At 44.7% G+C, this 12602-nt stretch overlaps 1 protein-coding gene across 7 annotated transcripts in view; it reads right to left on the bottom strand.

Moving 5' to 3' along the window:
• The window catches only part of SMIM3 (small integral membrane protein 3), a 28967-nt gene that overhangs the window by 4491 nt on the left and 11874 nt on the right, over positions 1-12602 (bottom strand). The window contains exon 1 of one of the 7 annotated variants that reach the window (XM_084779266.1): positions 12467-12488. The exons of 5 other annotated variants lie outside the window; for them this stretch is intronic. The gene's annotated coding sequence lies outside the window, so the exon portion shown is untranslated. Of the gene's footprint in view, positions 1-12072; positions 12274-12466; positions 12489-12602 lie in introns of those variants that run through there. One more of the 7 variants, XM_084779264.1, reaches the window with a different exon arrangement.

The following is a 12602-nucleotide window of genomic DNA, read 5'->3' as shown; positions in this document are numbered from 1 at the left end:
AGTTACAGGCAGGTATGGGCCACCATGTAAATGCTGAGGAAATCAAGCTCAGGTTCTCTGCAAGAGCAACAAGAGCTTTTAATCACTGAGCCATCTGTCCAGCTCCATCTGCCCCCACCTGCTGCCAATACATATTTATATATATAATTTTTTAAGGTCTCCTGTGACCTAGGCTGGCCATGAACCTACTATATAGCCAAAGATGACCATGAATTTCTGATCCTCTTGCCTCCTGGGCTCATGGGTGTACTCTATGCTCATAGGTCAGGCGGTGCTAAAGAACAAACCCAGGGGTTCACGGTTGCTAGGCAAACATTTGACCAACAGAGCTACATCCTCAGCCCCCTCTAACATGCTTCAGGTAGAAGAAAAGGACAAATAAGATACAAGATAGTAGTATAGGATGGTTCCTTCAGTTTAGGTTTTGTTAATTGAGTAGTTAGGAAAGTAAGGGCACAGCCATGGGTCATATTTGTGAGAATAATCTATCCAAAGAAAATGTTAAAAGTGGCCACCTGATAGAGTTCACCAGCAATACAAGACGCTTTTGTGTTTTGGTTTTGAGCTATTAGGTCATTTGAATTTTCTAAACATGAGCAAGTGCTGTAATCTATCTTGACTGAATAGAAGGGAAAATAGAATTGGAGGGTGCATTCTTTATGGTATGTGAAAAAGGATAACTAATGTATAATTTTTAAATAAAATTAAGATATATAGGACCAGATCAGGAGTCACCAAATTTTATACACTATGGAAAGTAAGAACCACCTTGGGATACAACGACTGCTTTCCGGCCCTTTATCTTGACTTACTAAAAAATTCAAGAGTGGTTAGGAGACACCGTTTTTCCTGTCACCCAGGTGATCTGAATAAACAGCCAGGTTTGGGAGGCCCTGGACTCAACAGTCTCCAGGATCGCAGATCTTCTCTAGCACTAAGATTTGAGAAGCAGTGCCTGGGTGCTCTGTAGCCAGAGATCCTTGACGCTTGATGATGGGGCAGCCTCTGGCAAGGGGCCAACACCAGGACTGTCAGGCCTGCAGAGAAGGGAGAGGCAGCAGCTACTTGACTCAGCCGTACAGAAGGAGTCACAGCACCCTGAGTCACAGGGGACACACATGGGGGCGGAAGAAAGCACTCTGTGGTCTCCTGATTGCATCAACAGCTAGCCTGCCTTAGGCCGGAGGAGCCCCAGGAAAGTCTTCCAGTAAGCCCGTTAACATCAAACACGTCTCTGGAACTCCAAATGCCAGGAATACAACCTGACTGATCTTTCATAAGCAAAGCCTGTCATTTACAGTAAAGCAGGCTTCAGGGCTCCTCCGCAGTAAGAAATCTTAAGACTCTGGAGCCAGTCCTGTTCCACAGAGGGTGTGAAGCAGGCCGTCTTCAGCACCTCCCCTTGCACTCCATCTGAAATAAGCATTAAAGCTCATACCATGGGAAAAATACCCATGTCTGGTACTGTACACTCAGACACACACTCTACCCATACCATGCTCCTACAAAACTAAGCAAGATATGTAAATAAGCATTTCTTTATAACCCGTATCCAACACCACACCAGTGCTACTCTGGTGTAAACGGAATTATGGGTCTCGTGTCCACGCAAGCACATGAACACATGTACATGTGTATGTGAGGGCAGTGTGCACAAGCTACCATGTACGCATGTAGAGGTAAGAGGTCCATGTCATATGTCTTCCTCTATCAGTCTCTGCCTTGTTTTTTTGAAGCAAGGTCTCTCGCTGAAAGTGGAGCTCACAGCTTTGGCTAGACTGTCTGGCCAGCAAGCTCCCAGGTCCTCCTGCCTCCGCCTCCTGGCTCTGGGATTACAGGCACACATGCCACACCCAACTTTTTTATTATCCGGGTGCTAGGGATCTGAACTCAGATCCTCGAACCATTTCCCCAGCACAAATGGGACTGTGTTTAGAATACAGAGTGTGGGCTGGGGACAAAGCTCTTGAACAAAGCTGTATTTGATTCCAGCACTGCCTGAACTCGGCACAGAAGAGAACGCCTGTAATTGAACACTAAGGAGGTGCAGACAGGAGGGCCAGAAGCTCCAGGTCAACCTGCGTAACAAATGAGTTAAAAGCAGCCTGGGTTACATGAAATGCTACCTCAAAACAAGAACAAAGAACACCAAACTGTGGAAACAGATCAGAGAAAACGCTTCAGTGGAAGACAGAGAAAAGGATGGAAGGCGTGAGTTCCTGTCCACTCTGCAGGGTTGAATAGTCTTGGGACCCTAAAACACTACAGGTCCCCATTCCCTTAATAAACACAATGTAAATTAAAAGTAATACGAAAACAAAATGTGAAATTTATGTGGTCTAAAAATTAAAGGTTTTCCCCCTCCTAATAAAAACTCTGGGAAGCTGGAGCAGCGACTCAGCTATTAAGAGCACTGATTGCTCTTCCAAAGGACCCAAGTTCAATTCCTACCACCCACATGGCAGCTCACAACCATCTCTAACTCCAGTACCAGGGGATCTGACACGCTCACACATACAGGCAGGAAGAATACCAATGTTACATAAAATTAAAAAGTAAAAGCTCTGCCATGTTCTCCCTGAGCCTTCCCACTTCCTGCGCCACTGGTGGAGGACTGTCAGGCATCCCATGGACAGGACCAGCTCTACCTACATTTCCCTCTCCTCTGGCCTTGAGCATGGGTCCTTCAGCAGGCTGTCTCTCCCCAGGTAACAGGCTACAAATACAACGAAAGGAAACTTTTACACCCTGGACCAGACCTAAACAAATCATGTTCAGCATCTTTAACTATGTGCTAGAAAAAAAAAAAAACTGAAGAAAAAGCAAGACCCTCAGCCTCTGTGGCTGGCTTCTGTCTGACCTCATCTTAACACCTGGGTGCATCCGTTCCTTATCACTACATAAAAATGTGTGTCTTGGCACAGCTAATTAATAGTAATAAATCAATTTCCTTATCACTTACTTCACAGACAAACAGCTTGTAATTTCTGATTAGTGGTTCATGTTGGAGTTTGTCCCAAACCATTTACGTCATAAATTTAATCCTACCATTAATAAAAATATGAAGTTTCCATGACTACAGGCAGTAAACTGCAGTCAGTCTCAACTGTTGTCACATGTTGAACTAGCAGACTTGATTTAACTACTGAATGAACAATAAATTCCAACATGCATTTGAGAGATGTGCACTCAAGAAATGGCTTTACCAACCAGGCATAGTGGTGCACACCTACAATGTCAGCACTCCAGAGACAGAGACTGGAGGATTAGAAGTTCAAAGTCAGCCTAGGATACATGAAACTCTATTTCAGAAGCCCAGGAACGAGCAAGCACGGGACTAGTGCTGATGGGGACTCTGCACACACCATTCTTCTAATGATGGGCGTGGCGGCCTGAGAGCCTCGCCCACACTTACTACACGCACACACCCTTCTCCAACAATGCACCTGGCAACCTGTTTCCAACCCAGGACTCCTACGTGCGTCAAGCTCCGCACACACCAGACAATGGAATACATTTCTCTTTCCCTTAGCAACCATCAAGTTTGGACAATGTGCATTCAAACATCTTCCCAATACATCTAGGTAAGAAAGCAGAAGGGCTGATCCAGCCTGAACTGGTTGGGGCGCATGTTCAGTAGTATAAACTGTGTCCTCTAGGGGAATTTTTAGGAAGAATCCTCCACTTACCACCGTATGCCATCATATAAGTAATTAAAAGTTAAATGCATTGTGGGAAGGGACATGCAGAGCAAAGAAATGGAGACATCTACAAAACACTCCCACACCTAAGGCTCAAGGAATGTGTGGACAAAGGGGGCAGAAAGCCTGTAAGAGCCAGAGGATCGGGGAGTTTACTGTGAGACTGTGCCTCCTAGTAATATCAGCAGCTACATCCATAAAGTCCCACCAATGTGACTGCCCAAATGTGAGCTGAACAGGATGACACCAACAAGCATGCCAAACTGGAAGGGTGATAGCCCACAGGCCTCAACCCTCCACAAAGGACTACAGGCACCTGAGGAAAGCTGGGAAGGGAAGAGCACACCAGCCGGTTGTCCAGTGCCAAATGGACAGCCCTGAAAGGTACACACATACAGATAACATATGGACTCCAGCAGATCACACAGACCCAGAAGGTCACTGAGTATAATCTCTTTGCTAGAGCAGCCATGTTCTAAATTAAAATTCCGCTTCAGTGTCCCCCTGGCTGGAGAGATGGCTCAGTTGTTAAAGGCTAGGCTTACAAGCAAAAATATAAGAGTTCGGTTCCCAGCACTCCTGAGAAGAGAGAAAAAAAAAAGGGAAGGAAGCTACTTAAGGGGCAATGCAGCGAGAGAGAGGAGGCAGTTTTACAGGGGCAGAAATGAGAGACAGGTGGTTGCAGAGAGAGCGCTCAGGTGAAGACCGAAGGAGCCAGAGAATGAGAAGGAGCCAGGAGATTAGAGCAGATTGCTGGAGTGAGTTGGAGGCCAAGCAGAGCAGCAATTCAGAGGCAGATGAATAAGTCAACTGGGAGAAGAGTTTGAGCCAGAACAGCTAAATTGAACCAGCCAGCCCAGAGCTCAGTAAGAACAAGAAAGGGTGAGCTTATTAAGCAGTGAGTCTCCAAGGATGAAAACATTCTAGGCCTAGGTTAGATTGTATATATGCAATAACAATTAGTAAAAAGATCCAGGAGGGGTATATAGGAAGATTTGGAGGAAAGAAAAGAAAGGGAGAAATATTATAATTAAATTACAATCTCAAAAATAAAACTTAAACTGACAAGCAAAATAAAGAACTCCCAGATAGAGAATATAAAGTATTGTACATCTTAGGAACAAACCCTTCTTGACCGCCATAATGGGAAGCCCAAACAGTAACCAAGAGCCTGGGACATCTCACTCACATGACCACTGTCAGAGTTGACACCGTATTTGATCTGCCCTCTGGTTTTGCTTTGAACAAGGTTTCCTTGCTACTTTTGCAAACCTGTGTTAAGACTTTAATTCAGTTCTCTGAATAAGAGACAAAGAATCTGGGAACACCTGCCCCAGGCCCCAGTCACAGGGAGCAGGAGACATGGCTCCGCGGCTGAGAGTGCTTGCTGTGCAAAGCCTGTGGATCCCATCGCTCACATAAAAAGCCAAGCATGGCAACACACACCTACAATCCCGGGCACAGAGGACCTGCTGGGACTTGCTGGCTGCCATCCGAGGGGCATAAGGTGCAGAGTGATGGAGCAGAAGACCCAGCATCCTCCTCTGGCCTCATACACACACATGCACATACATCACACACACATTATATATGCACTACCACACTAATATACACACAGACACACTCACACAGACGGACACGCACAGACAGAGAGAAGGAGCGAGAGGGAATGAAAGAAGACATGGGGAAAGAAGGCAGAAATGGCTTTAACCCCTCCCCAGGCCTTGGAACTGTGGCTCCTCACTGGGGGGGGGGGGGGGGGTAGGAGAGCTTAATTGATTTAGCCAATTTGCTGAAAGTCAGCAATCTCAAAATAACTACTCAGTTTTGTGTTCATTCATTAATAAGAATCAGTATACAGCTTTTTAAATGTACTTTCTCCTGTTTGTTTTGTACTAAGAGCCAGAGGGGTGGTAGGGGTCGGGAGGATCTGGGCAGAGATGACAGAGGGGAAACAGTGCTCAGAATTTATTGTACCAAAAAAAAACATATTTTCAATTTAAAAAATTAGTTTATCCAGAAGAGGAAAACATTGTGCTTTTTCCAATGTGAAAAATCTATCCTATCCAGAGAGCACAGTTGATCTGCTTTCCAGAAGAGCCACACTAGCTCATTAGAAGACACCAAAATTTACTTCTGGAACTATTTTCTCAAGCAACCAAGTTCTTTGGCAAAAGACAGAATCAATGTGTTCAACCAATCACATAGCATACTTAAATGACCTAATTTTCAGAAACTAAAATCTCTCATATATTGGTTATAAAACCACTTTTTTCCTTCAGTTAAAATAGACAAAACAGAAGCCTTTTTTAAAAAAATGGCCTTGGGACTGGAAAGATGGCTTAGACATGAAGAACACTCCCTGCAGGGCTAGAGAGATGGATCAGAGGTTAAGGGCACTGGCTGTTCTTCAGAGGTCCTGAGTTCAATTCCCAGCACCCACATGGTGGCTAATAACCATCTATAATGTGATCTGGTGTCCTCTAATGGACTGCAAGCAGAATACTGTATACATAATAAATAACTCTTTTTTTTCCAGAGCTGAGGACTGAACCCAAGGCTACCACTGAGTTAAATCCCCAACCCCAATAAATAACTCTTAAAAAAAAAATACTCACTGCTCTTGAAGAAAACTCAGGTTCAGTTTCTAACACCCACAGAACAGCTCTTGACCACCTGTCACTCCAGTTCTGAGGGAGCTAATGCCCACTTCTGGCCTCCAGGCAAACCAGGCACAAATGTGATACACAGACATACGCACAGGTAAAGCCCACAAAATAAAATGTATATTTAAATGCTGTCTCTGAAATAATCACCCACTGTGACTCTGTTACCTCCAAGAAGCATGGAGAAGTAGTTTCCCTTCAGACTTCTCAAATAGTCATAAAACTTGTACTTATGTAACAAATTATATTTGTTTAAAAAAAATACTGTGGCAAGTTTATATAGTGTTTGTATTTGTTTAGCGAAGGCAAATATTGAGTTTTATCTACACACATTAACAAACGCTTGACAAAACCCTGTACTGGATGTATTCCTTTCTTGCTGTGGAAACCAGGGAAGCTAGCCAGGCTGGGACCCCGAAGCACAGAAGTACGGAGGCCTTTGCTAGAACGCCTAGACGTTTGACTGTTAGCCTTTCTCCAGTCCTTCCCCAGGGGACCTATGGCCTTTTAAGAGGCTAACTGGCTGGGCGTGGTGGCGCACGCCTTTAAGCCCAGCACTCGGGAGGCAGAGGCAGGCAGATCGATGTGAGTTCGAGGCCAGCCTGGTCTACAAAGCGAGTCCAGGACAGCCAAGGCTACACAGAGAAACCCTGCCTCAAAAAATAAAATAAAATAGGTTAACTGTACACTGGAGGCAAGGTAACAATCAGACTTCCTGGGGTCTATTGGATACAGGTTCAGGCAAAGGAGCGCTTTGCCCTTCCAGTTAAAGTTGGGCCTTAAGGGGGTCAGGTGATTAACGGAGTTTTGGCTGATGTCCAACTCACAGTAGGTCCAGTGGCTCCCCAGACTTATCCTGTGGTTATTTCCCCGGTTCCAGAGTGTGCAGTCGGGATAATTTAGAAGCTAGCAGAATCCCCACATTGGTTCTCATCCCCGTATTCAACCACGCTACTTAAAGCTACTTCCGGGATCCACGCAGCGCAGCATACAGGCCTGTGCGGCGCAGCCAGGTGCGAGCTGGCTCACGGCAGTCCCACTGCCCTCTTCCCGGGACAAGGCACGTTCTTACTGTTTCTGGCCAAAGGCCTTTCAGATGTGGAGAATTAAGAGACGTGCAACCTAAACCCATCAGGGGTTCCAATTCTGATGATGGCAAGGCAAACACAGCTAGAAAGGCAGTGGAAAAAACTCAGCTCAGAGGCATCAGAAACAACAAAATAATGAGGAGTTACCAGGAGACCAACCATCTGGAAGAGAACAGAAATCAAAGGAGGTGAGCTTGGCAGTTAGAGGCCGTATTTTCCCTCATGGAAAATGGAGACTGAGAAGTGAGTGCTTCTGGCAGACTAGGGAGGGTAAGGGAGCAGGAGCCAAGACTGCCTAGATGGCCAGGGGCCGGCTGGGCATCCCGGTGCTAGGAGAGAGCTAGCAGTACACCAGGCCTCCCAGAAACCACAGCTTCTGTGAATCAACACAGTTCCTAACATCAAACTTGGGTCAAGCTGTATTCCAAGCATGTCCAAGTAAGGGACCCAAACAAATACATCTTCTTGGAGGCAAGAGTGTCAAACGTTATAAGCTAAATGTCCAGCATAAAACCAAACCGACCAGAAAAGCAAAAGAGACAGCACAGCAAGAACAAAAGTGTGAAAACGACAGAAAATAAAGAGCTGCAGCGTCAGGCATGGCTGTATGCCTGCAACCCATCATTTGGGAAGCAACGGCAAGAGTCAGATATTTAAGATCGGTTTCGCCTGCATGCACTCCAGCCCAGCCTGTGCTCCATGAGACACACTGACAATACTCACTACATTTTTTTTAATTCAAATTGTAAGAGAAGAATTTGCCAGAGAACAAGAAAGAGAAAGAGCATACTAGATTTTCTCAGAGAACCAAATCACAATACTGGAACTACATTTTAGGGATGAAAATTCAGTTTATAGGCTTAGCAGCACACTGGACACAGGTGACAAAGTGACTGAAAGATTCACTACCAGAAAAAAAACAAAAACAAAAACAAAACAAAAAACAAAAAACTTCAAATGAAGCAGAGTAAGACAAAGACCAGCCAATAAAGGACTCAGGGAAACTGTGACAAGATACGATGGACACAAAGCACAGGTAACTGGACACCAGCAAGAGAGGGGTGGAACAGAAGCAAGGCTAGAAAAAACAGGACTGCCGAGGAAAGGCACCAGTTCATACCCTAGAGCCCGAGAGAGCCCATGAAAACAACTAAAATGTGCTGTGTTATAAAGAATCTGATGGAATTTTTAAAATTCGTAAGAAGTTATCTTCAAATGAGAAACAATCGACTGACTGCCAACTTTGTACCTGAAACAACACTTAGAATGAGTCTTTAAACAGGTGAAAAGAAATAACTCCTAAGAATTATGGTGAAGCAGGGTATTTCCAGACAAAAAAATGCAGAAATAAAATATTCAACAGCAAGAATGAGCAGTAAAATAATGCACTTTGATTTTCTGACACTGTCTGGGAAGGAAGAAAGAGAAAAACAACATTAGACTTGGCTTAATCAAAGATAAATGCCATCCTCAGAGTAGCCATTAAGAAAATAATAAAAGTATATTGGGAGACAGAAACTACTTGGTTTTTCCCTTTCCCAAACAGTGTCAGAAAATCAAAGTGCATACATACTATCAGACAAAGCAGATTTGCAGGCAAAAATCAGGATGGCAAATCCCAGAAAGATCAAATTCATAGAGTGGAAAGTTACAACACAGCCCTCTCAACTAATGAAAAAAACAAAGGAATGTCATAACTATGGAAACAGATGTCTTAAGACATCTATATTTCCGTAATTTCTATAATATATTATTTCAGACAAGGAAATAAGGCTAGAGCTACGGCTGAGTGTGGAACATCTTCTTGGCATGCACGGAGCCTCGGGTCCATCCCTACCACAGAAAGAAAGGGGAGGAGATGGGAAGGACGTGAGAAGACGACACGGGGAAAGGCAGAAAGGAGGAGAGGGAGAATAACAGAATAATTACATTTTAATACGAGAAAACACAATATATACAACTATAAATAAGATGCCGCTGCAAGGTAATTGTCCCATAGAGAATTGTAAGCTGATCTCCATGAATTCTATCTCCTAATAGTATCCTAATTATGCATCAGCGTGACCTAAGGTTCCACCAGCATCGCGGATGTATGCAGTTCTGCCCTTGCTGCTCCATCCCTTTGGCTTTAGTCACGGATGCAAATAAAGTTAATGAAGACGGTAAGTGGGTGAACCTGGAAGGCTATTTATGCTCATTTACGTAAGGCTCTACAGGACTCAGGAATAACAGCATTAACCCAGTGAGCCTAACAGTCAGTAGGAAGCCCTGCAAAAAGAAGATTGAGGAAAATGGCCAGGAGGAAGCTCTCCTCTAGGCTCTGACTTCTCCAGCCAGGGACACTTTCCATGGATACTTTGCTAAGTTTACAGTGCCAAGCACAAATTCCTTCCTATTGAGTAGTTCTTAAGTCCAATTAGACACTGTTGGTTACCCCTAGATAAAGATGCCACTATTGCATCACCAGAGATAACCTTTTTTTTTTTTTTTGGTAGATTCATTTAGTTTTATGTGTGTGTATGAGCGCCCACATGTATGTATAAGTAACATATGCATGCCAGGTACCCATAGAGACCAGACGAGGCTATCAAATCTTCTGGAACTGGAGCTGGAGGCAGTTGTAAGCTACCATGGAGACCCTGAGAACAAAACCCAGGTCCTCTAGAAAAGCAGCAAGAAGTTTTAACTGCTGAGCCATCTCTCCAGCACACACCTCCCCTTAGGGATGCTGGGCCATGCTAGTCACTGCTGTGGTTCAGATAACTTACAGCTGGGTAGGACTATCGCTTGTTTTCCTATCTTGACAGCTTGCATAGCTGCTTCAGATTCTGTGAGAGTCGATCCTCAGGAAAAAAGCTTCCGGGTCAGTTTCAGATCAATTCCTCCAAGTCCTGTGTCCAAAGCATGTGGAGTTCTCAGTAACAGGACCTTATCTCCAAGCTCGGGGAGGCCACCTAGGGCAATGGCCTCAGCCTATATTGTTTGGGTAGTTACTGGAATCCCCTGATGAACAACTCTACCATTTTCCTAAACCAATGTCATATCTATTTGTACTCTAAATACTAATCCTTATACCCAGAGACAGAAGAGTGAGATAAATCCCACACTCATCAAAGAAGCTTTTTGCAGAAGAAGGAGGCTATTGCAGAGATCCACAGCTAGCTAAAATGAAGTGAGTAAGTGACCATGGTGTCCCCAGACTCCCTTGGTCCATCTACAGCACAAAACCTCTACACCTAGGCTCAAGGAAAAGCAAGGAGAATGGAAAGAAGGTTCTGGATTTCTCTGAGGTAAGGCACCGTGAATCTCTATAGCACAAGTCCACCTAGGACAGCTTGGAATCCTGACCTACTGAAGCTAAGATAATAAATGTGCTACTTTTCAACACCAAGTTTGTGATAATCTGTATATGGATAGAAAACCAAAATGTTAACACCACATCCACCAATTATGCTCTAGAGATGAAAGGGATGGGTTCTAAATCTGTGCACAGACTTCAGAAACCACACAAAGTAAAACATATAGCCTACCACCCTTCTGACACAGGATAAACAATAAACAAAGAGACAAGATGTGTCAAACCTGGTGGCTCATGCCTGTAATCCCAGCACTCAAGGGCAGAAGCAGGAAGATTATCTAAAGTCCAAGCCAACTTGGCAAGTTCCAGGCCAGAATAGTCAGGGCTATATAGCAAAACACAGTCTTTAAAAAAAAAAAAATGCTGGGTGTGATTGCACAGGCCTTTAATTCAAGCACTCAGGAGGTAGAAGTAGATGGAATTCTGTTAGTTCAAAGCCAGCAAGGTCTATACAGTAAATTCCAGGACTACACAGAGAGGCTCCTCTGTCTCAAAAAAAAAAAAAAAGGAGGGGTGGGGTCTGGAGAGATGGCTCAGCAGTACCTACATGACAGCTCACAACTGCCTGTAACTCCAGTTCCAAGGGATCCAAGACATATATGCAGGCAAAACATCAGTGCACATAAAATAAAAATAATAAATCATTTATAAATTAAACAATAAAAAATGAGAAATGACTTTCATTGGTCACACACAGGTTAGTGGGAACTGAGACAACTCTGGCCTCCCAGTTTCTAGTAGAATTTTGAATTCCTTTTTTTTCTTTCTTTCTTTCTTCCCCACCCCCCACCCCCCAAGATAGGGTTTCTCTGTATAGCTTTTAAACTAGGCTGGCCTTGAACTCACAGAGATTCACCCGCCTCTGCCTCTGCCTCCTAAGTACTGTAACTAAAGATGTGCACCGCTGCCACCACCTGTAGCTAATTGTGTAGCTATTTTTAAGAGAGACTGTGTGGGGGTTTGAATGAGGACAGCCCCTAATATGAATGTTTGGCTCCCAGTTAGTGGAACTGTTCAAGAAGGATCAGGAGGTGTGGCCTTGTTGGAGGAGGTGGGTCACCGGATGTGGGCTTTGGGATTTCAAAAGCCTGTGCCAGGCCCAGTCTCACTCTGGCTGCCTCTCCTCCACCTTGCAGAAAAGATGTAAGCTCTCAGCTACTGCTCCAGCACCCTGCCCATCTTACCCTGCCCGTCTTACCCTGCCGGTCTACCCTGTCTGCCTGCTCTCACACTCCAGTCCATGATCATCATGAACCTACCCTCTGAAACTGTAGGCAAGGCCTCAATCAGATGCTTTCTTTTATAAGCTGCCTTGGTCAGCCAGGCATGGTGGTGCACGCCTTTAATCCCAGCCCTTGAAAGGCAGAAGCAGGCAGATCACTGTGAGTTCGAGCCCAGCCTGGAATACAAAGTGAGTCCAGGACAGGCAAGGCTACGCAGAGAAACCCTGTCTCAAAAAAATAAATAAATAAATAAATAAGTCGCCTTGGTCACAGTGTCTCTTCACAGCAATACAACAGTGACTAAAACAGACTGTTTGGCACACAGCAGACTTCCTAGTATTCGAGCTCTCTCAGTACTTCCTCCCGATCATGGTCCCTGTAGGTGCAGGCACTGTGAGGTAGGTGCATCCATCAAGTTTCTTAAGCTCACTTTTCAGCTGTGTAAGATCACGTGGGAGTTGACTGAGTGAGGCAAGCTGCCTAAGGCGCTGGAGCCCCAGCAGGAAGGAAGGTGACCTACAGGAGCAAATAAGCATTTATCACAAACAAAACAAGAGGGATGCTGG

This window comes from Acomys minous (assembly GCF_964271855.1).
Source record: "Acomys minous genome assembly, chromosome: 4".
NCBI classification, from domain to species: Eukaryota; Metazoa; Chordata; class Mammalia; order Rodentia; family Muridae; genus Acomys; species Acomys minous.
This window is presented reverse-complemented; position numbering and strand designations above follow the sequence as displayed.